This window comes from Corythoichthys intestinalis, chromosome 13 (assembly GCF_030265065.1).
Source record: "Corythoichthys intestinalis isolate RoL2023-P3 chromosome 13, ASM3026506v1, whole genome shotgun sequence".
In the NCBI taxonomy this organism is placed as follows: domain Eukaryota; kingdom Metazoa; phylum Chordata; class Actinopteri; order Syngnathiformes; family Syngnathidae; genus Corythoichthys; species Corythoichthys intestinalis.
Window position 1 is genome coordinate 20141249 of NC_080407.1, and position 24569 is coordinate 20165817.

At 40.6% G+C, this 24569-nt stretch overlaps 1 protein-coding gene across 1 annotated transcript in view; it reads left to right on the forward strand.

Annotated features, from left to right (window-relative positions):
* Window positions 1-24569, forward strand: part of LOC130927841 (uncharacterized) — a 238216-nt gene that overhangs the window by 202383 nt on the left and 11264 nt on the right. The window lies entirely within an intron of this gene.

The window sequence follows — 24569 nt, forward strand, 5'->3', positions numbered from 1 at the left end:
AAAAAAAAAAAAAGTCAAAACTCGTAAAATTGATGTCCCATTGACATCCAGACATGTTCGATGAAACGTTTTTAAGCGTGATGTTTATTCAACTTGTTAGGATAGACATTCAACAGAAAAAAAGACTGAATGGTTTTATATGTGATAATGCGACAAAAACAGCAGGTATGGTCAAGGACGTTTTTGTCATTTCTACATATTATGGTCAAAACAGGTTATATAAAGGAGACCAACAGTGCAAAATAGTGACTATATAAAATATATATTATACGCAGTTAGAGCTGACTCGAATACTCGAGTGACTCGAGTTTAAAAACTGATCCGAGTAATTTTATTCACCTCGAGGAATCGTTTAATTTTGCCAGCTCTAAGCATCACGTTTTGCCCGGACTACTTTTAATGCGGGACAACGCGCTGACGTCACGTGCGTAGAGGAAGAAGCAATAAAAAAATAAATAAAAAACGCAGCCGACAGCCGCTACAGAATACGCCGACGTTGCTAAAAACTATGCCCACACGATGCGAGTGTGGTAGGTGGTAGTGTCTGATGCGTTTCATAGATATTGCATGCATATAGGACTAGATGCGAAATGACAGACTTGGTTGGTCTGGGCAGCGTTAGTAAACAGCCGCCATCTTTAAGCAGCAGACTTCTCATTGCTAATATAACGTTACTGTCACTCGCTCACCTAACGTTAGCCCTTCGGAGGGCTAGGTTTCTATTGATTATGACCACTGTCGATGCGTGGCTAACGTGTCTTACATACAGGCTTTATTTAATCTGTAAAAACACAGCGCTGTAGAGTGATGAGGGTGTAAAATTAAAACATAATAAAGCTAACTGTCAGTTTTAGCTCAGTAGTCATTGCTGAATAAAACACCAAGTAGCACTTGTCCCTAATGTGCTCCAATACAGCAGGTATCATACATTTATTTTGAACACTGCAAAAACTCAAAAGCCTATCAGTACTTACAGTTTTAGACTAACTTAAAACTTAACTAGAACTTGAAAATAGCTTGACACAAATGGAAATTAAATTGAAACACGTGGGAAAACACGTAGCTTACCTCGGAAAACCACTGAAATATAGATAAAACTGCTTTTGGCACAGTTATTCCTATAGACCCTACCCACGTGACGTCACAACTCCGCTCTCCTGACTGGTGCCGCCCACTTGTCCGTCAACACATCGTGTTGACCTGTTACGGCTATGTACATTCCTCCTATTTACGGCGTGTTTTTCTGCTCGTTAACATTAATAATCAAAATGGTGAAGGCGTGTGTGGCGGTCGGTTGCAATAACAGAGAAGATAGACGGAGAAGACGGAGAGACTTGAAGTTCTACCGGATTCCGAGAGATCCGGAGAGGAGAGAGCGAGATGGGCTGCTGCAATTCGACGAGAAAACTGGGCTCCAAACGATTACCACAGATTATGTAGTAGTCATTTTATATCTGGTAAGATGCATTTAATAAATATTTAGAGGGTTTTGGGCTGACAACCACAATTAAGATCATTGCTAGGCTAATCGCCGACAACATACACGTATGTATGTAGTGAGTGCTATCGCTAAACCATATAAACATTAAAAGCCCTAGCTCCATTGACAAATGAGATGAACTACATTAGACTTGACAGTGGATGTTAGCAAGAACAAAAGATTTTGAATTGAAAATTTTGTAACTCACCTTCCGAGCACAAGATTCCTGCCGAATTTTCGTGTACGAGGACCTGTTTCACCCAACCAGCAACGTAGCATTTATAAGCCTCCAAGCTCTTAAAGTTTTTCAAACTTTCGTGAGAATAGGCTGATTTTGTGTGGACAAGATAGTTGTACATATCAGGGTCAGGCAGAGACGGCGAAGGCAGCCGGTCAAAAATCATCGATTTAGGCATCAAATATGGATCTGGCGACTGTATAGAACGAAGCTTTTCCACATAACGCCTTTTATGCAACACATCCAGTGAGTTTACGGCATCAGAAAGCACCGGGTCTTCCATGAAATGCATTTTAAATTCCTCGATCAATTGAAACCAATGCTAATACAGAGACAAAATGACGGACAAGTGGGCGGAACCATACAGCGAGCACGTGGTTTTGTGACGTCGGTGGGTAGGGTATATAACACAAATTTTCATTCAATTTTTTTTTTTTTTTTTTAAATGATTTGCAAAACAAAAGTTAACAGAACCAGCAGCAACCCCAACCTCCATCTCCTAATTTTTCCTCCACATTTTCTAAATGCAAAACCTCAATTTTTACTACTTAAGAACATTGGATGTTCATTAAAATAGCGTACCGCGCTTAACATGTCATCTATCCTCATTAATATTCATGACGTTAGCAACTGTTGCCGGGTGTGTGTGTGTGTGTGGGGGGGGGTTAAACATGCATATGTCCCTCATGCTAGATGCATATAAATGGTGTACGAAAGAGATGTTTACCGAGCTAAACCTACCAATTCTGTCCGAAAATGATGTCCCTGGTGCCAAATTCACTGGTAAATATGTGGAATAACATTCAAATGTTCAGTTAAAGAGATTGCTTGAGTGTCGAGGGTCAAAAAAGACTGGAAAAACAGCCGACCTGATCCAGAGGTAGCCTTACGCCACTGACAATGACACTCTCCTGTTTCAACAAGCTATCCTTTACCACCCTATGCCCTGTCTTCATTATATATTATATCCTCTGGTTGTGTTACGTCTCTGACCGTTGTTCAGGATGATTTATTTTGTTATTTTCGTGGAGCGACCGCATATGCTAGTCAGTGACAGCCAACGAACACATTTAATTTTTTTTAATGAATGAATGCTTAATTTTGGACATGAGAAATTAAAAAGAAAAAACTGACAAAGCCAATGATAATACTTGAGATAACAGCAACAATATTTAAGACAATATTAATAATAATATTAGAACTTATTCATTGTTTCCTAAAAGGAGTGGGATGAAGCATTTGCTTATTAAAACCTACACCCCCTTTTCTATTCTTTAATTATATCAGTCCGCCCTATTTAACGAGTCCTCATATCAACAAAGAAAGTTAATAACCATACAATTAAGATGCCAGATGAACAACAATAAATAGGACCAAGCCAATAAGAGATATGTGAACACCACCTATCTCTGAAACCCTTCTCCCCTATACCCCGTGCTTGTGCCACTTCCTAAACTGGGTCATGCTTGGACATTGCTTGAGCCCCTCATCTAGTTAATTCCACAGCGTCACTCCACAAACAGAGACACCAAAACTTTTTAATGTAGTCCGTACCCTCTGATGCTGTCAGTGAAGCTCCCCCCTCAAACTGTATTGACCTTCTCTGTTAAAAAACAGTTTCTGTATATTGGCAGGAAATGACCTGTGCATAGCCTTATACATGAGCTGAGCTGTTTGAAAATGAACCAAGTCCCTGAGTTTTAATGTTCTGGATTTTATAAATAATATATTGGTATGATCCCTATAACTAGCATTATGTACTATTCTTACGGCTCATTTTTGCAAAAAGGATAGTGATTTTATTGTACATTTACAGTCCTGTAGATATGGCAGGATTAAAGAATGTGGAGTGATTTATTGTCAAGACTGTTTAGCTTAAAGGGCAACTGAAGACCTTTCCGGATTTTGGTGTAATTTTATGAATATAAACTTTGGACGAGTTCGTCAAAACAATCATGACATTATCAACACGTAATTGTAAGGATAATTTGCGTTTTTTTAGTTTTTTTGCACACCGTTAATGGTCCCTTCGCAAACCCGGAAGTGTGACGTAGGCAACAGAAGACTACCCACAGCTAGCATTGCAGCAACAACGATGTCAGTGATATTTCCACCAAAGGTAACCATTCAGGATCGCTCTTTCGTGACGCTATCGATGGCAAAGGCTCCCAGGAAAGATGAACTACAATTAATCCCTACATGTTTGAACCTGAGGGTCAGATGACGGCGATTTACTTGACACAGCAGATGGCGTCATGACGCCAATTGACAGCTCGACACTTCACGAACGGGAGAGTGAGTGGTAAGTCCAGCATCGTGATTTTTTATTAGAATGCGATTACATGGTTGTATATTTTTCCATGCTCTACACATAGCTAAAACTGGATATTAGGTAATCGGACAGCTCCTACCGATCTAAATATGATAAAACTAGCCCAAATGTGGCTAAATGAATGCTCTACACATAGCTAAAACTGAATATTAGGTAATGGGACAGCTCCTACCGGTCTAAATATGATAAAGCTAGCCCAAATGTGGCTAAATGAATGCTCTACACATAGCTAAAACGATATTAGGTAATGGGACAGCTCCTACCAATCTAAATATGATAAAGCTAGCCCAAATGTGGCTAAATGAATGATATGTTATTGATATTTCAAAATAAATGACAAAACCATTTTATTTTCCAGGTGTTGCTGTAAACCGTCAAGTAATTACCCTTCCAAGAGTATGCCTGTGTCATCAGGAGATCCCAGACGTGAGAGCCAAACTTGAGGAGGCTGAAGCACTGACAGGGGCATGAATTATAAAACCATAAATTGTTAACAACATTGACACATTTTGTTGACTGTTTAATGTATTCTATTGGTATATAATATATTGTAATTATATTACATTCTGAAAAAATATTCAATAGGCCACAATAAGAAATGATACCAGATTTATGTTGAATCAGCATTAGCTTTCGTTGTCAGATTGTGACACATCATATGTTATACCAAGCACACAATGGCACACATCAAAGAGCATAATTTTAGTAAGCAACACAAAGTTAGGATAGCAATGGACTAGCGCAACATTGAAAAATGATAATGGCAGTGGGAAATATGTACTCTTTTCTGTAGCATGAAGTGTTCTCTTTACAAAGATAATGCATTCTCATTAAAATATGAAGGTAACTAGATTTTTCTTTTAAAAAATGTGTACTGTATATATGACTAGTTTATGATTTCATGTCATCAAAATTTGCTACATTTATTTCTCCTAAATCATCGTCATCTGATGTCGCAGACGGAAGAAACTCAGCATCTGGCAGGCCTCATAGGATCTCTTCAGTCGTCATCGCTGGACACCGCATCACTTGGGTCATCATATGACTCGACCCACTCTTTCTCTATTTTGGGAAACTGGGTGGCAACTGACTTGCAACGCTTTTTTCATCGTGTTGAGGGTTTCCGCCACTTAATTTTTTATGTTTGGCTTCCTGGAGAGAAAAAAAATCACAGCAGCATGAAAATATTGGATGAATCCTAATTTCAATTTAATAATTTCTTGGTGATCAAATAATAATGCCCCAGTCATAGCAGCATCTATTTGATATAAAAAACAACGAGCCAAGGACCTATTTGGTGCTGGGGACATTTGAATTTACATAACACCTATTGATATAGACCCTACTCACCTACGTCACAAAATGGGCGTGTCGCTGTTTCCGGCCGCCATACTGTACCTCTTTTTCAGACCTATTCTCATTGTTTTCAATTAGTCGAGCAAGTTATAGAGCAATTCATGGAAGCCCCGGTGTTATCTGACACTGTAAACTCATTGGATCCGTTGCATAAAAGGCGTTACGTGGAAAAGCTTAAGTTTATCCATTCGCCAGATCCGTATTTGATGCCTAAATCGATGTTTTCCGACCCGCTGGCTTCGCCTGACATCTATCTTGTCCACACAAAATCAGCCTATTCTCACGAAAGTTTGAAAAACTTTAAGAGCTTGGAGGTTTATAAATGCTACGTTGCTGGTTGGGTGAAACAGGTCCTCGTACACGAAAATTCGGCAGGAATCTTGTGCTCGGAAGGTGAGTTACGAAATTTTCAATTCAAAATCTTTTGTTCTTGCTACCATCCACTGTCAAGTCTAATGTATTTCATTTCATTTGTCAATGGAGCTAGGGCTTTTAATGTTTATATGGTTTAGCGATAGCACTCTAACTACATACATACGTGTATGTTGTCGGCGATTAGCCTAGCAATGATCTTAATTGTGGTTGTCAGCCCAAAACCCTCTAAATATATATTAAATGCATCTTACCAGATATAAAATGACTACTACATAATCTGTGGTAGTCGTTTGGAGCCCAGTTTTCTCGTCGAATTGCAGCAGTCAATCGCGGTCTCCTCTTCGGCTCTCTCGGAATACGGTAAAAATTCAAGTCTCTCCGTCTATCTTCTCTGTTTTTGCAACCGACCGCCACACACGACTTCACCATTTTGATTGTTTAATGTTAACGAGCAGAAAAACACGCCATAATAGGAATTTACGAAGCGCTAATGCATTAACATGACTAGTATGCGGACAACATGGCACCGGGGCGTGGCTGTGACCTCACGTGAGTAGGGTCTATAGTCCCCAAGCATGCGTACTGGACGTAGACAAACGCGCTGGCCCTCAACGGCTTCCATACGCTTTTGCGTACCGATGGCTGACCACTGTTGTAGGAAAGCCCCATTGTGAGTGTGTGTGCTTCCGTTTAATTGTTGCTGCGCTGGCCCTTTAAGAAAGCGAAGCGCGCATGATTCACTTCCTCTCCTCCCTTCATTGAAGCGCACGAGTTACTTTCTCTCCTCCCTTGACTGCTGTGTGCACAAGTTACTTCTCTCCTCCTTTCACGGCGTACAGTACGTTCTAAAGCTGCCGTCCTGCTTGTTTGCCATCCGAATGTTGTGTGTGAATGAAAGAGGTGGGTATAGTGTAAAATACTTTGGCAGTTGACTTACCTGTTTAGGGTCCATTGCATTTGTTAGGCGCCACGAGCTAACCGCTAGCCGCCGAGAGCTAGCCGCTAAGCGCTAATGCTAATCGGTAGCCCTTTTGGCTACATTGTGAAGGCTAAGAGTTTTGTTGTTGCCAATTCATATATCAATATTGTTGTTTACTTTCCTGCTTAATGTGTATGATCATTATTGTTAATAATTAGCATTTTATTCATTACAAAAGCAGTGTATTACATTTATATTGAATGTTTTTCCTGTTAATTTAGATATACATTTATACAGTATCTTTTATAGGCTATATTATTTTTCTGACATTTATATGGTTATCCTGTATTTTCAGAAACCACAACACAGCTCAAAGTGAATTGCATTCTCCAATTCATCATCAATAAAAGGAATTGATCCTGAACATCCTCCGTCGATTCTCTAACCGGAGTCACAACTCCATAGCGTTGCCGGCTTTACACCACACACCCACAGAGGGATCACCATTCAAATTAGCCCTCTATTTCGACTGTATTTGCGGCGGCCACGAGAAAATAACTTCTCAAAATGTCGAAGAGGCAGGCCACACTGAGTAATTACTTCCGTGTTCCCCCACCCCCGTCAAAAGACAGACAGACGACAGAGACGTCACCGGAGCTACCGAAAAAAAAGACTTGCTGAAAAGTGCTACATGAGGTACCATGGCTAGAAGCAAATGATGCTCGCACGGAAATGCGGTACAAAATGTGCCATGAGAATCCCAATGTCGCCGAGAAGAGCAGCGCGTTTTATGTAGGGTCAAAGAATTTCAGCCATCCAAACTTTGAAAAGCACGAAAGAAACAGAGCATGTGGCAATTAAGCAAACTATCGATGTCAAACAGGACCCCACTCGCCCTATGGACAAGTGGCGGAATAAAGGTAATGAACAGCGACATGCACTGACAAACGTGTTTTTGCTCGCATTTTACAAAGCTAAACATGCACGTTCAATGAGGTCTTATGAGGAGGACATCCCACTTTTAAAAAGGCTTGGAGTTAATGTGGGAGCCGCATAATGCCCTTTATTTTGAATTGGTGCTTTTTATTTCTTTACATTTCACTTCAAAGAAATAGCAATTTTGTTGTGCCAGTTGATGTTAATCAAGCATTGTTAATATGATGAATTAAAGTTAATTGGCTCTAAGTAAAGCTTGTCATAAATTTATCGCATCAGGCGGGTCGGCTCTCAAGCTCAATGAGGACCAAGTCACATCTCCAGGTCCTCCTCTGAGAACCTGGGCAAAAAAATTATTTGCACCCCTGGATATAGTAATAAAATCACATGAGTAGACGACATGTCAGCCAACCTATCTACTTATGACAGGCCAACAGCAAAAAAAAAAAAAAATGTCGCACTTCAACAAACCGGCAGTAGGAGTCCCCCTCGTTTATCAAAAAAAGCCATTAATGTTCTACTTACGTCTTTTTAAAACCAAGGTTGCATTGTTGTAGGTTTTCAAAGCTGTCGTGGCTGAAATGATGAAAACAATGAGCCGATTGGGGACCTGTATGCATGCTAACAAAAACGGTCCAAACCTTTGCAGGAGAAGTTGTTTTGGGACCACTCCTAGAGTCTCGAATCTTCCTGTGAGTAATTCATCGCTGCACATCGAGATGGCATGACGAATCCCGCGAGTAAAACCCAGAAAATGTTTGCAATATATGGCGAGGATAGCGTGGTGCTATATTTCCGCGTTCAGAGTGGTGGCGAGGCTTCCTGGAAGTTACGTCATGAGGTGGGGGTCGGCAGGACGGCGCGTCCCTCGTTGCTATGGTGTTGCTATGGCCATAACTCAAAAACTACGCAGCCAATTATTATTATTTTTTTATGTGACTTTTTGAGAGAGCGAATGACACATTTAATACAATTCGACTGAGTAAAACACTTAAGAGCGAAATCTGAAAAGCTCTTCAGTTGCCCTTTAAGTCAGGACTGATCTGCTTCATGGTACTTTGTATATGTTTTATATGAGCTTTCCAGTTCACCTTGTCATCAATAACTACCCCAAGAAACTTGATTTCATAGACCCTTTCATATTCACCCCATCTATCTGTATTTGTACTTGACTATATTTATTGTATCTGCTAAATAACGTGATTGGTTTTACTTAAATATAATGATCATTTGTTTGTATCAAGCCATGTCTTTAGTTTACAAATTTCATCAGACACCCTCACCTGGAGCTCATGCACATCCCCCCCAGAGCAAAAGCAAGTTGTTTCATCTGCATATAAAACTAATTTTAATATTCTTGAAACTTTGTGTATATATTATGTATATAAAGAAGAAACAGTTTTGGACCTAACACACTAAACCCTGGGAGACGCCACAAGCAATATCCAAGCATGATGATGAATAGTCACCCTCTTCACCCACTGTAATGCCCCCCCCCCCCCCCCCCATCACATACTTTTCAAGCTTATTGATTAAAATGTCATGATTAATAGTGTCAAATGCTTTCTTAAGATTTAAGAATATTCCAACTGATTGTAATTTGTGATCAATAGCGTTACTGATCTCCTCAACCGATTCAATTAAAACTAGTGATATTGAACTGTTTGCCCTAAATCCATCCTGACTGTCGAAGAGTAAGTTATATTTACTGATGAATTTATCTAATCTGTTGTTGAATAATTTTTCAAGAATTTTAGAAAATTGTGGAAGTAGAGAAACAGGCACCACCTCACAAATTACAGGCCTATCTCCACTCTTGTATAATAGCACTACTTTAGCTATTTTGTTAGGAAATTTGCCTGTTGAAAATGATAAAATACATGTTAGTGCTTTTGAAATCACCTCAGTGACCTTTTCCACAACTGTCATGTCAATGTCATTTGAATCGGTGGATGTTTTGCATTTACATGCATTTTACAGTATCAATTATTTCTTCTTCCACCACTGCTGTAAGGAACATTGAGCTGGGATTCCTTTCAATAAAGTTTTCTTTTCATTCCTAAGATAAACTTGCATGTGGATTTTTTTTTTTGCCAGATTTGGTCCAACATTTACTAAGGAAGCATTGAAGCTGCTGCTGATGTCATCCATACTATGCTTCTTCTCATCATTTTCCACAAAGTATTGAGGATAGCTCTGTTGCGTAGGACCATTTTTAATAATTCCATTCTATACTGTATGTCCCATATTCCTTTAATATTGTTTTTGTTGTTATTTCACTATAGTATTCTTTCCTACGTACCCTTATGATATTGGTCAGTTTATTTTTATATTTTTTTCTGCCTCTGTAATTCTTTGTTTTATGACTTCTCAAAACCAGGCATGAAAATGGGTCAGGGGTTTAAAAGGTGAGAGCGGTGTGGAGGACATATGTTCCGACGTTTTGCCAAAATGTCTACATCGGCGAAGCGTCCTACTGTATATGAGGCAAATTTGACAACCAAAGTACTACCGTGTGCTCTCAACTTGTTTTTTTTTAGATGCATACAGGCAGAACGTACTAAAAATGCTGTAAGAAAGACAAATTTAGTTATATCAAATAAGGACGGTTCAAATACGCTACGTGACTAATGTGGTCAACTGCTTTAAAGCTACCACAAAAAACACAATGGTTAAAAGTATGGAAGGGTAAAACATGCAAAACGTATTTTTTAGGGAATGAAAAGGTCATAAAAAACTCAGAACAAAAATAGTGAGTACTCGCCGCTTTTAACTGCTGTGCGCATGCGTGCAAATGTTTGCGCAAGTGCGCTGAGCATTGTGTACAGCGATATTAGAAAGAAGCTTGCGTTTCTTATTTTATATTACCGTTAAATACACAAGCTCAGGGGTCGCGTTAACCGAATATTTTCCGTCGTTGACCGATTTTTTAAAACGGTGACGGAAAAAACTGAAGTCCATCCGTCATTTTGACAGGTTGCAATTCACACCCCAGACCACAGGGTGACGAGTGGGCATATTGATTAGCTATTGTCTCTCTTGATGCATGACGTCGTTGGCTTTACTCTGAAAAATGTCAAGGCAACGGAGTGTCCGAAGTTTCTTCAAAAAGCCCCAAAACGACGATGGTGTTGATAAAAGAGGTGAAAAAACAGGGACTGCACAAGCCATGCGCACCAGGAGGAAGACTGCGTTCAGGCCACAGCAGGTGAACTATTAATTTCATTGTTCCATACCTACCTGGGCCAAAGTCAGCTGTTTTTGTCACTGCGGAGAAAAAGTTACATATTCATCTGCTTGATGTGTGATGCCACGGTGTGGATTTTTTGTTAAGCTTGTTCGGACAGGACTTCCGGTTCCGGAGACAGATGGAGTAGCTGCACGGCGCGTGCTCGCCGGTTAATTTATCGTTTTATCAACAACATCGCCCAACTTAAATCACTCGTCTATTTGGTTGATAACGCTCTAAAGGTAAAACCAATTCTCCTAATGGCTTCTAAAGGCAGTAAGTCGAGCAAGAAAGAAGAAGCTAACCCTAGCTTAACACTTGATGCGATCTCGACGCTACTCGAAAACCACCGCGAGGAAATCGCGGCTGAGTTCAAAAGTTCTTTCAGTCAACTGGACTCAAAGCTGGACACGCTGAGACAGACTGTGGATGACCACGACCAGCGTGTGTCCTCATTGGAACTCGCCGCGGACGACTTGAGCCAGCGAGTTGGCGACCTGGAGGAAAGGTGCGCCGCGCTGACCATCGACAACGCCAAGTTAAAAGCCAAAGTGACTGACTTGGAGGGACGAAGCCGCAGGCAAAACATTCGTATTCTGGGGATCCCTGAGTCCACCGAGAGTGGCCGACCCTCCGAGTTCTTCGCGGACCTGCTGATGGAGGTTTTCGGCTCCGAGACGCTGCCTTCCAAGCCGGACATCGACAGAGCCCACCGAACCCTGGCGGCTAAACCGGCTCCCGGACAGCGGCCGCGACCGGTAATCGTACGCCTCCACCACTACCAGACCAAGGACCTACTCATCAGGGAGTGGCGTCGGAGAGGGATGCTCAACTATCGCGGCCACGCGATCCAAGTGGTGGAGGATTACAGTCCTGAGGTGGCCAGCAAGCGCGTGGAATACCGATACGTCATGGCAGAGCTGTACAAGTGGGGTCTGAAACCCGCGCTGCTATACCCAGCCCGGCTGCGGCTCACGCTGGCCAGGGGAGTCAAGAAATGGATCAGCTCAGTGGAAGAGGCACAGAAGTACATCGACACCCTTCCCAAATCACGTTCATAACTTCATAACACACTTTCAACCTGACTGGATGAGAGGTAACTCTGCCGTAGTTCCAGATGGCCACGGAGTACCGACATGCTGGTTCGTTTACAAATTTACTGTAATATATAGCAGCGCGACTGAGCCATGCAGAACACGCAGGGAACGCGCTTATCGTAACTGCTCTATTAAAATAAATAAATAAATAAATATTTTAAAGGGAAAGAAAAAAGGAAAGAAAGAGAAGAGGAAGAAAAAGAAATTTTTTTTTTAAAAATTGTAATAATCTAATCGTTTGTGTGCGTACGTGCGCCATACATGTTTTTTTTTTTTTTTTTTTTTTTTTTAAACTGGTCCCGAATTCAATTCAAGTCGATTGAATCTAATTTAAATAGAATCTGACAAGTCTTTCGGGACTGATCTTTGTTTCAATGTTGTCTATGGGGATGTTTGACTTTTACTATTATAATGCTCGATACCGGAGGAGCAGCTTAGTTGGGACAGGAAGATTTAGTTAGATGTTTGGGTTTAAGAGCTTGCTGCTTTTCTTTTTGGCAGCTTTCTTGGGAGGGGTGGGGGGGTGGTCACTGCCAACAGCTAAGGAATCAAATGTACACGTATATATCTATTTTTCTTTGACCGGCCATTTAGTTAATTTCACACTCTTCACTTTCTCTAAATGCTTGTGGATAGTTGTTTGAATTTTGTCAGTTGGAATGTCAGGGGCTTGAACCACCCAGTGAAGAGGAGAAAGATTTTTTCACATTTAAGACAGCTTAAAGCAGACATTGCTTTTCTGCAAGAAACACACATTCGCACCTCAGACAGCGGGCGTCTCCTGACGGGTTGGGGGGGAGGGGCTTTCCACTCCTCCTTTCAGGCCAAGGCCAGAGGAGTTTCGATCTTAATCTCTCCAAATATTACCTTTGAGCCTCATAATGTGACCTCTGATAAATTTGGCCGATATGTTATTGTGACTGGGAAATTACACAACACAATGGTGGTCCTCGTTAATGTTTATGCCCCCAATGTGGACGAACCAAGCTTTTTTGAGCACCTATTTTCATTACTCCCAGACCTTAATACATACTCTCTTGTCTTTGGAGGTGATTTGAATTGCTGGCTGGATCCACTCTTAGACCGGTCTTCCATCAACCCCGGCATGCTGAGTAAATCAGCCGTTCTCATTCAGGCCTTCCTCATGCAATATGGTGTTTGCGATGTGTGGCGCTCTTTACATCCCCAGGAAAAAGAATACTCCTGTCCACCATACATATTCACGCATAGACTATTTTTTACTTGACCATGGTCTCCTGCCCCTTATCCGCTCCTGTGATTACCATAGTATTGTCATTTCAGACCACGCGCCTGTTTCCATGACCATCTCCCTCCCAAATCTCCCTCGGAGGAGCAGACAGTGGCGCTTCAACTCCACTCTTCTGTCAGATGACAAATTTGCGGAGTTCATAAAAAATGAAATAACCTTTTTCTTATCGACTAACATATCCCCCGAGGTCTCTAGTCTTATTGTATGGGATGCCCTTAAGGCCTACCTTAGGGGACAAATTATATCTTACACAGCTCAAATGAAAAGTAAAGGTAACAAAGAGCGTTCGGATCTGGCTCATCAAATTGGGGAAATTGACAAACAGTATGCGCAAACTAAAAATCAAAATCTTTATAAAGAACGATTAGAGCTCCAAACTAAATTTGACCTTCTTACTACCCATTCAGTCGAACATTTGCTCCTCAAAAATAAAGCCACATTCTATGCCCACGGAGACAAGGCCGACAAACTGCTTGCAAACCAGCTGAGGGGTTCTTCTGCGAAACAAAACATAACTAAAATTCATACACAAAATGGTGAAATTACCACGGACCACACTCAAATTAATGATGCTTTCAGGGATTTTTATTCAAACCTCTACTCCTCAGAATCTCCACCCGATCCTAATGACATTTGCAACTTTCTAAGCAGTCTCAATGTTCCCAAACTCCAACCAGACCATGGTAAGAGACTGGATGAGCCGATAACACAGGATGAAATAGCCTCAGCTATTTTTTCAATGCAGTCAGGCAGCAGTCCAGGCCCCGATGGTTTTCCAGCTGAGTTCTTTAAAAAGTTCTCTTTACTTTTGACTCCACAACTTTATTCTGTGCTCTGCGAATCATTTTGGCAAGGTTCCCTTCCTAAATCATTTTCTGAAACCTATATTACCCTTATCCCCAAAACAGGCAAAGATCACACGCATCGCGCCTCGTATAGGCCCATCTCTCTTATTAACACCGATGCAAAAATTCTAGCTAAAGTTCTCGCTCGCAGACTAGAAACCATCCTTCCAGCTATCATATCTGAGGACCAAACCGGTTTTATAAAAGGTAGGCACTCGTTCTTTAATGTACGCCGACTATTAAACATTATCTATTCTACTCCTGATGACATCCCTGAGTGTATAGTTTCCATTGATGCTGAAAAAGCATTCGATCGCGTGGAGTGGGTCTACATGTGGGCAGTGCTGGAGAAATTTGGTTTTGGGTCAAATTTCATTGCGTGGATTAAATTGCTTTACTCTCATCCTACAGCCTCTATCCGAACCAACTCCCAGCTGTCTAATCCTTTCAGACTGCATCGGGGTACTCGCCAGGGGTGTCCTCTCAGCCCCATGCTATTCGACCTGGTTATCGAACCTCTTGCAATCGCCATCCGTAGCCGGGATGACATTACGGGTATATGGAGAGGCGGCATTGAACATAAGACCTCGATTTATGCGGACGACCTTATGCTCCTTGTCTCAAACCCGATTACTTCTCTCCATTCGGCTCTATCACTACTTAATAACTTCAGTCAACTACCTGGGTATAAAATTAACTTTGAAAAAAGTGAGCTGTTTCCAATTGGCAATATTATGTCTGCTTCAGACTTTACCAACTTTCAACACCATTTACCATTTAAAATTGAAACTCACAAAGTTTCTTATTTAGGCATCACGATGACCCGGAAGCAGTGGCGGAGCTAGAGGGGGGGCCGGGGTAGCACTGGACCCCCCTAAAATCTGATTGGAACCCCCAGGTGCCACCCCAGATGATTGACAATGACATATCCCGGCACCGACTGCTAAGTCCTTCCTGTACAGTAGTTGGCGCTATGTACCATAAAGCGTTGCAAATTCGGTTTCATGAGGAGAAGAATCGCCACTGAAATGGAGGAAGATTTGAGTACTTGGTCATCGTTGACGGAACGGAACACGGAAGATAAACAAAGTGACAAGAACAAACAAGGAGACGAACTTGGATACCCTGCCTTCAAGCCACTGAAATCCTCGTCGTAATGTAAGTTTTATGCTGGTGTCCTAATGAGTCAATGTTTAAATTTGTAGGAAGGAGATTTTTTGTTGTCGCTAAAACAGAGAGCCACGGCATCAAGCAAACGTGAAAGTTAATCTCATGTCGTCCAGCTTCCAACAGCCGCTCGATATTAACGTCTATATTTAATTCATTTGGGTCGCTATTTACATACATGTTTCTCCAATAATTGTAGAGCATTAGCCAGCTGTCTCATGCTCTCTTGCCTTAAATGAAACGTCACGTGAACACGGTAGTTGGCCGGGCCTGCTGTCAACTAGCTTAAAAGTCAGAATATTAAATTTATGTCTACGGTGGTTTATTTGCCCTGAATTTTTTAAGGCTTGAAGTACGGATTTAATCATTTACCAACATTGTGTGATTTTGAGTGATGCTAGGAGTAACGTTAAAAGGACTGGCTCATTGTTTCATAGGGACAGTTCCGAATGAAAAGGCAGGGGGCGAAGATTTATAACCTCTTTTTAAAGCGATCCAAGTCTGGGACGAGTCAGGCTAAGGATGAAAAAGAATCTGGCACACACTGCCCATCACCAGGTCAGTCAGAGCAGAGAAGCAGCTTCTCTGGTCTGAGAGGCAGTCACATGCTCACTTTAATTTTTCAGATACAGGTTTCCTACGTGAGTATGGAAAGTATGGAGCTTGATTTTTTATATTTAGTTCTATAGTAGTAGTTCTACTATATATTTCCATACGATGGCTTCCATATAGTATGGAAGCCATTGTATGGAAATATATTTATCTTAATAGTTATCTTAAAATATTTGGATTAATTATTTTGCATACATCACTTATCTACAATCTCCTGGAAATAATTTAGTGACATAATGACATACAAATTCAGACTAATTATAACAAAGTTGTTACAAAGTTGTGTTTTACATTTTTTACATCGTTAAGATATTGATGAGAGAAGTATGTGTGTGTGTGTGTGGGGGGGGGGGGGTCGTATGAGTAACTGTGAATGTGTTGGTGCATTTTCACCATTTTTGTAAAAAATAGTTATTATCAAGTTAATAAACAAATTATATACATAAATCTCATCACCTGTGTGCTTAGTATGTACATTTCAACATTTGATACTCTGATTGCACTTGATAAGTCAAGAAACAAATGTATTGTTATAGTCTGTGGACCCCCTGAAATAGCCTCGGCCACCCCCTGGCCACCCCAAGAATAAAAGTCTAGCTCCGCCACTGCCCGGAAGCACAAAGACCTTTTTAAAGAGAACTTTTTAAACCTAATAAATCAAACCAAACAAACACTCACACAATGGTCACCACTCTCCATGTCTCTCATTGGGCGAATAAATTCGATTAAAATGACAATTTTACCAAAATTCTTGTACTTATTTCAGGCGCTACCAATTTTTATTCCCAAAACCTTTTTCGATCATCTTGACTCGATTATCTCATCTTATATTTGGAAAGGAAAAAGGGCTCGTCTTAATAAAACCCACTTACAAAAGACGAGGGCTGCCGGTGGCTTGGCTTTGCCTAATTTCCGTTTTTATTATTGGGCGGCCAACCTGCGGTGTCTTACATTCTGGTCTCACTTTCATTGTCGTCCAGATCCTCCTGACTGGGTGGCAATGGAGTTGAGATCAGAGGATGATGTATCCTTGGCTGCATTGATGGGCTCCTCTCTTCCACTCTCAACCAGATCTTTAAAGAACCCAGTGGTTAAACACTCAGTGAGGATCTGGTCTCAGTTCCGAAAGTTTTTCATTTTACATGACTTCTCACCATCAAGCCCAATACTACGTAATCAATTTTTCAAACCTTCACTCAATGACCCCGCCTTCAAAGAGTGGAGTCAGAGGGGAATAGAACACTTCAGAGATTTATTTATTGATGATAATTTGGCATCATTTCAACAATTACGTAACAAGTTTGCACTTCCACAGTCAAATTTCTTCCGTTATCTGCAAATTCGACATTTTATACTTTGTAATCTGCCCGCCACGCTAAACTCCGACAGGACTATTGTTGACATGGTTCTTTCCTCAAAACCAAACCAGAAGAGGCCTATCTCTGTGTTTTACAGCGCGATGTTGGCTCTGAAGTCTGCATCTATGGATAGAGTCAGGGCGGAATGGGAGGAGGACCTTGGTACCCCCTTCTCTGAGGAAACATGGTTATCTATCTTAAAACGAGTCAATTCCTCATCTGTGCGCTCGCCATAATCTAATCCAATTCAAAGTGGTCCACAGAGTTCACATCTCCAAAACCAATCTGGCCACTTTTTACCCTGACATCAGCCCACTCTGTTCCAAATGCAACATCTCAGATGGCTCACTCTTTCATATGTTTTGGACCTGTACTAAACTCAGCAAATTCTGGACAGAGGTTTTTCATTCCCTCTCACAGATCTTAACAGTGAGGGTGGAACCGAACCCTCTTATTGGTTTATTCGGAGTTACAGAGGACTCTCGACTGTCTTCTGATCAGCGCCGTACTCTAGCCTTTGCTTCCCTCCTGGCCCGTAGGTCTGTCCTCCTCAGGTGGGTGGACCCCCTCCCTCCCACACACACCGAATGGCTGACGGCCTTAATGACATGTTTGAAAATTGAAAAGATCAGATACTCTCTCTATTATTCTAATGGGAGATTTCTACTAAGCTTGAGAACGATAAACCGATACGACCGGATATCCGGTTTTACAGGTGAGAGATACAGCTGTATCGATTGTAAAGTTACTATTCGACAGTAATTTGCCATTAAATATTCAACGAACCGATAGTAGAGCTATAATTCGGCTATCGCGAGCACAAGAATCGGCTTCTAATGCCTAATTCAATGCATTGCTTAATGGAATGATAATTTAGCTTTTACTTCACTTGCTGCGCTTGTGTCATTCACCACACAGCGCGCTTAGATTGAGACAGCACGCATGCTATAATATTATGGGGTCAGATTAGTCTCATAAGTACTCATACACACATTGTGGGATTCATAAACACATAGCATGCGAAACACACACACATTGTGGGATTCGTACACACATTGTGGGATTCGTAAACACATAGCACGCGAAACACACACACATCGTGGGATTCGTACACACATAGCACGCAAACCACACACAATTGTGGGATTCGTAAACACATAGCACGCGAAACACACACATCGTGGGATTCGTAAACACATAGCACGCGAAACACAAACACATTCACCAAATGTGTGTGTGAATTGTTTTACGCGCATTTGTAACGTGCTTCCAATTACAAATTCCCACTTACGAATGTGTGGATCGTTTTGATACCCGTCATGCGCAACTGAGAAGAACACATGCATTTTTTAACTGGAGCCCGTCTTCAGCCAATCAGACGTCTTCTTCTTAAACAGCCAATCACAAGGGCTGGGCTGTTTCGTTATGTCACTGCTGTGCGCCTTCAAGTCCGGCTGGAGATTCCTTTTAGACGACGACGCAGTTCATGCGGTTGTCGTGCAGGTGAGTAAATTTCTAAAGTATTTTCTTTTTATAGTGCCTTTTGACCACTAACCTATGTAAGCAATTACATATACACGAAATACTTAATTGGAATATTGTTGATATTGCAAGACAAAAGCGTAACGAAGTTAACGTCTCATGATACGGAGTAAACACGTGCTTCCTTGCTTCTATTGTTGTCGTTGGAAGGGAGTAATATTTCTAAAGTATATTCATTGTGTAGTGCGTTTTGTCCGCTAACCTCTGTAAGCAAATATATATACACGACAGACTGAATTGGAATATTGATGATATTGCAAGACAAAAGCGTAATGAAGTTAACGTCTAAGCAGTAAACATGTTGTTCGCCAAGAATTTAATGGCGATTCGGTTATTGTTCAAGAGAGATTTTTTTACATTATAGCCGGTTAACAGCGTACGGAAGTTAGCATTGTATGATATAAGCATTAAACATTTGGGTCACCTGGGTTTTAATGGAGTTTCGTGCTTGAAATCATACAGAAATTAACCATATCTACAAATGGCTAGTGACCCAATTAAGCCATTATATTTTGAGAAAGCTAAGTCCTATATATATTAAAAATTTTCAAAAAAGCTTAACTGCTAATCATTGTTTTCGGGAGTGTATGTATAAAGTATTTGGAAGTCATTTTTCAAATTTGTCTTTCTGTGCATGTGCTTTACAGTTGGTGTACAACATGGAGAAGAGGTTCCAGGAGATTTTCAATTTTATGTCTAGGGGTGAATTCCCTAATTTATAGTGAATCTCAGAAATGTGCTTTAAGAAGATATATGCAGAAGCTCAAACTGAAGGGTGAGTAGGCAAAGTATTTGTGATGTTGCTGTTATTTATAATATATGTGTGTGTGTGTGTGTGTGTGTGTGTGTGTATACAGCTATATAATTGTTATTTGTGTGTATTTGTGTTTATATGTGATCCAGTCCCAAACAGAAGCACGATCACTGTTTAATGAAGTACACTCGGCTTCAATTGGTGCACACACAGGCACTGTTAAAACCAGATCCTCAATGTACTCCAGAAATTATTGGGATGGCATGACGGTGGACATTGACTGATGGGTATGTGATGGTTTATTTCTGCATTTTGTCACTAACTAATTTTGGTCAGATCTTATTAACCTGACCCGTTTCTCATGACGATTTGTTTTAAGGTCTCTGAATGCGACGGATGTCAGAGGACTGGTAACTCTTTGGCTGTGTGTGACACAGCCATTACAAAGCATTAAGGTATATTTTTATAGTGACCGTGTGTAATCAAATAAAGAAATGTATTTCTGGTTTTTATTACATGCGTGAAAAATTGGAAACAGCTTTGTCTAATGTCACGCATGTATTTAATATTTGGACATGCGTGAAAATTAGGTTTTTATGTGTTCCCTTCATATCAAGGTGGGAGCCATCTACCCAGATTAAGTTAAAAACTTCAAAGATAAAACATGGTGCTCTTCAGATTTTGTAGGAATAGCTGTAAGAGATATGTTCAATATTGGATTTGCCTTTCACAGGTGTCTGCTGTTTGGGAGTTGGTTGGGATAGACCTGACTGGGCCTCTCCCAAAAACCAAGGATGGCTTTCAGTACATTCTTACTGCCACCGATTATTTTTCCAAGTGGGTTGAGGCCTTTCCTTTAAAAACCAAAACAGCATCAGAAGTGGCATAACGGATCTGCTCAATTGTTTATAGACACAGATGCCCCCAAAGAATCCTGTCCGACCAAGGAAGAGAATTTGTCAATTGGGTATCTGAATGCATTAAATTATTTTCACAGTGGGATTTTGGCATTGTTGTTTTCCCCCTTTTTTATTTATTTTTTATTTTTTTAATTGGATTTATTTACAATGTATCAATTTTTCAGCTCAACGATAACCTTTGTGCCCTCCTGTGCATTGAAAGGAGTGTTACAGCTGCATATCATCCTAAGACGAATGGGCTGGATGAGAGGACAAATAGCAACATAAAACGGCAAGTTTTTGTTGTTGTTGGTGTTCTAAAATGTATATCTAATTGTGCCCTTCTACTTCGTACAGCTCTTACAAAATTGGTGAACGACCGACAGGATTTGTTTGGTGGTTTGGCCTATTCAGTAGATAATTTTGACCGGATGGTCATCTGGTCAAGTGCCGTAAATAATAACTTTTTTTGATTTAACAATGTTGTGTTTTCAGTTAAATTACTGTGGGCTGCAGAGGACCAAGGCAAGGTGGAGGCTGTCGTTGGACCGTATAAATTATATGACACGTCTTTTCATACGCTAAAAGGCAACGGCTGGCTGTCTGATGAAGTCAGTGGGAGCAATAAGTGTTTAGCAAATAACAAAGATTCTTGCCTTTTGCCAATTTTTTTATTTTGCTATGCAAGTAATTGATGCATACACGCATATCCTCATTGAAAGGCAGCAGCCAAGTGCTGGATATAGTTTTTCTCAATGCATTTATTTTTTGCCGGAGTATAATTGTAATGTTGTTACCCCTTTTTTTAACAGGAGCCCATTCACCAACTCTCTGCTGTGGTAGCTGGGAGTCTGCTTTTGGGAAAATTTCAGCCTGTTAGAAAGGTAATCTATTTCATGCCAATATTTAGCTATATTATTTTAACGCCAGTAACCCAAAATAACAATAATTTGGTATTGTATGTTCTTCAGAGGAAATTCCCTGTTGAAAAAAAAGTGTATTTGTCCTGTCCTGTCCTGTATGCGCTCATTGGATTTTAGTGGTTAGTGGGTTTCTTATATTTTCTTAAGACCTACCGATTCTGGAATGTATTATATATAGATATTAATTTAGCTGATGCCATACAGAAGTTAAATTTCATTAGTAAGTTAACAACATAAATCTGTCATTGTGCAGAATTACACAAAGGAACTAACCTTTTATAGATTGTCCACATTTCTAAGAGAACACTGGTGATCAACGATCCCTTGAGTAACGAGGACAAATATGAGCAAAATCTTGCGGAATTGGAGGTAACCGCTTCAGAAAGTTTAAATTCCTAGTATTATGTTAATATGGAAGTTAAAAGTTCAATGTTCATGTTCATTGTTTTGCTTATAAAACAATAATTAGGAACTTCTTGAGGTTGGCGGGCCGTGAGTTCCAAATAGAAACTTGGACTACCAAAACTGTGGCCCATAACAAGCAGCAGAACAACAGTAGCTGTGGGGTTTTCACATTAAAGGTAATGATTTTAAGATTTCGGAGTCTCTGCAATAAAACTTTGCTGCTGTTGTTGTTTAGCACTGATATGTAACAGAATGCCTAAAATGCCATTTCAGTTTGCGGAAGAGTATATGGCCAATGGAGATCTCAGGCACAACCAGACCCACCTTCCCGAAGTTCTGAAGGCTCGAGGAGATCTAGCCTGTGCCCTCCTACAGGCTGGGAGTCTGAGATGTCTATTTAAATTTTTAAAAATGTCTGAAACTTACTTGGTCTCCTCACCTCACATAATTGAACTCCTGATTGCTCTCAATGTCACTATTTACTTTCAAAGGCATCCAAAGAACAGATCTGAGGATTTGCTGCTGCGCTTTATCCTCTCTTGCCATCATTGATCACTTATTAGGTTTGTCGCGATAAAAAAAAGTGTTTAAAAAGGTAGTAAAATTCATGTGGCAGGTCTTAACCCCTTAATGCCTGCAATATGAAGCAATTGTCAGAAAATCACAAAATGTGCAAAATAAGGTTTTAAACCTTTTTTTTCCAAATTTGTAAAGAAAAATGTGTAATAAGCGCTCTAATATCTATTTTCCTTGTTAAATCCTGTTTTTATCATGGAACATGCAGATGCATGAGTTGACTTGCATCTTTTTTTTTTTTTTTTTGAGGAAAGAGTTCTAAATCCTAAGTGTATCAAATGTGATTCATTTGGCAAGAAAGGGTTAAGCTCTGTTGCTCCAAGTCTTTCAAAAAATATATTTTTTTATATCCGTAATAGACTACCATCCTTTAAATACTGTCACTGTAGGTAGCATTTTTAACAGGCTTATAATGTCTATTTTTTTTCCTTTTAAAATGGTCTTAAATTGGTTTAAGCATAGACATCACAATCATACATTAAGAAGTCTGGTTTAAGTCTGAATTTTCCCAAGTATGACTTTCAAATAGGCTTGAAATTGAGAAAGTAGTCTTAAAAAGACTTATTTAGCGGACAAAAAGCCTGTTAAAAATGTGCCACATATAGTATAGTATTAGACATCTAATCTTGCTCTCATCATCCCTCTGCTGAGCGGTTCAATGAGTTTTTCACCAGTTGACATCCAATCCATTTGAAGTGCATGGGAGGTCCTCCCACTCAAAATGGATGGGTCGTCTTCAGCTGTCAATGACAGAGAAAGGCAAAACCGTTAAACGTATGCTACACGTACGCTACATTTGTTCGACGGGACACCTTGCATCGATAGTCCCCGCGGTCGAGTTGAGCTGTCAAAAACGGGGCTCCTACTTTTACAAAAGCTCCCCATTTGTCACTTGTCAGTACACCGGACTTGAAGGCGCACAGCAGTGACGTAATGAAACAGCCCAGCCCTTGTGATTGGCTGTTTAAGAAGAAGACGTCTGATTGGCTGAAGACGGGCTCCAGTTAAAAAAAAATGCATGTGTTCTTCTCAGTTGCGCATGACGAGTATCAAAACGATCAACACACTCGTAAGTGGGAATTTGTAATTGGAAGCACGTTACAAATGCGCGTAAAACAATTCACACACACATTTGGTGAATGTGTGTGTGTTTCGCGTGCTATGTGTTTACGAATCCCACAATTAGGCTCGAGCGTATGACGTGGCACTCGCGAGGTTTCCGCCGCTATCGCCATTGTGGAAGATAAACTGAGGCATTTCAACACAGGTCGCTCTTTAAAAATGGTTGGAAATTATTGTGCGGTAAAGAATTGCAACAACCGATCGAATAGAAAAAGGAGAATGTACAGCTCGACGGAACACCATTGAGTTTCTTCCGGATCCCTACATGGAGAAAAGGCGAGGGAAAGCTCATATCTGAACTTACCAAACGTCGAAGAATGGCATGGGTGGCCTCGATCAGAAGGAAGGGCATAACGTTTGATTCTCCAGTTACACACTGAGTTTGCTCTATGCACTTCCACTCCGGTAAGTAAATTTCGTTTGTTTACGCAAATTTCAGTAACTTTACGCCCTAAGTCGGCCTGTTGTTAGCTATTGCTACAGCTAAACAACTAGCATGCATACATGTGCATTGTCTTCATAAGACATAATTCATGTCGTTGCTAAATGAAAAAGCTGTAATATTTTGACGTGAGAGAGTGGCAAAGAATTTGTACACAGGCTACATTTTATGCAGCAAAAGTTTTGTACATCCGTGGTCACAGACTAATGTAAACACACATTGCCTACCTTTGCTAGAAAGATGGTGTTGCCGTTTGCTATGGTCATAAAGTGAAGATCCTGCACCCATCCGCAGCAAAACTGTTCGTAGCTTTGTAGCGATTTGTAGTTTCGGAATTGCTGATGAGTGTAGTAACATATACCAAACACTAAATACAGCATGATGTCCATTTCGCGTAGTGGTGGAAGCTTGTCGACATCTTTATTCCATTTGTGTTCGGCTTGCTCGTGAGGGTCAACATTGTTCACATCCTTAAAATTGCTCACATATCTGTCCTTCGCCGTGGTAACAAGTTTGTCTCTGTATCGAACTGGCAAGTATTCCTTACTTTTTTCCATCTTTGGTTGCCGCTAAGTTTAAATGTCCCGTGATGCTTCCGCAATGGTTGCGTTGTCGCAAATCTCGCATGATCCCGTGCTGCTGTGACGTAAACGCTCGAGCCTAATTGCGTGTGGTTCGCGTGCTGTGTGTTT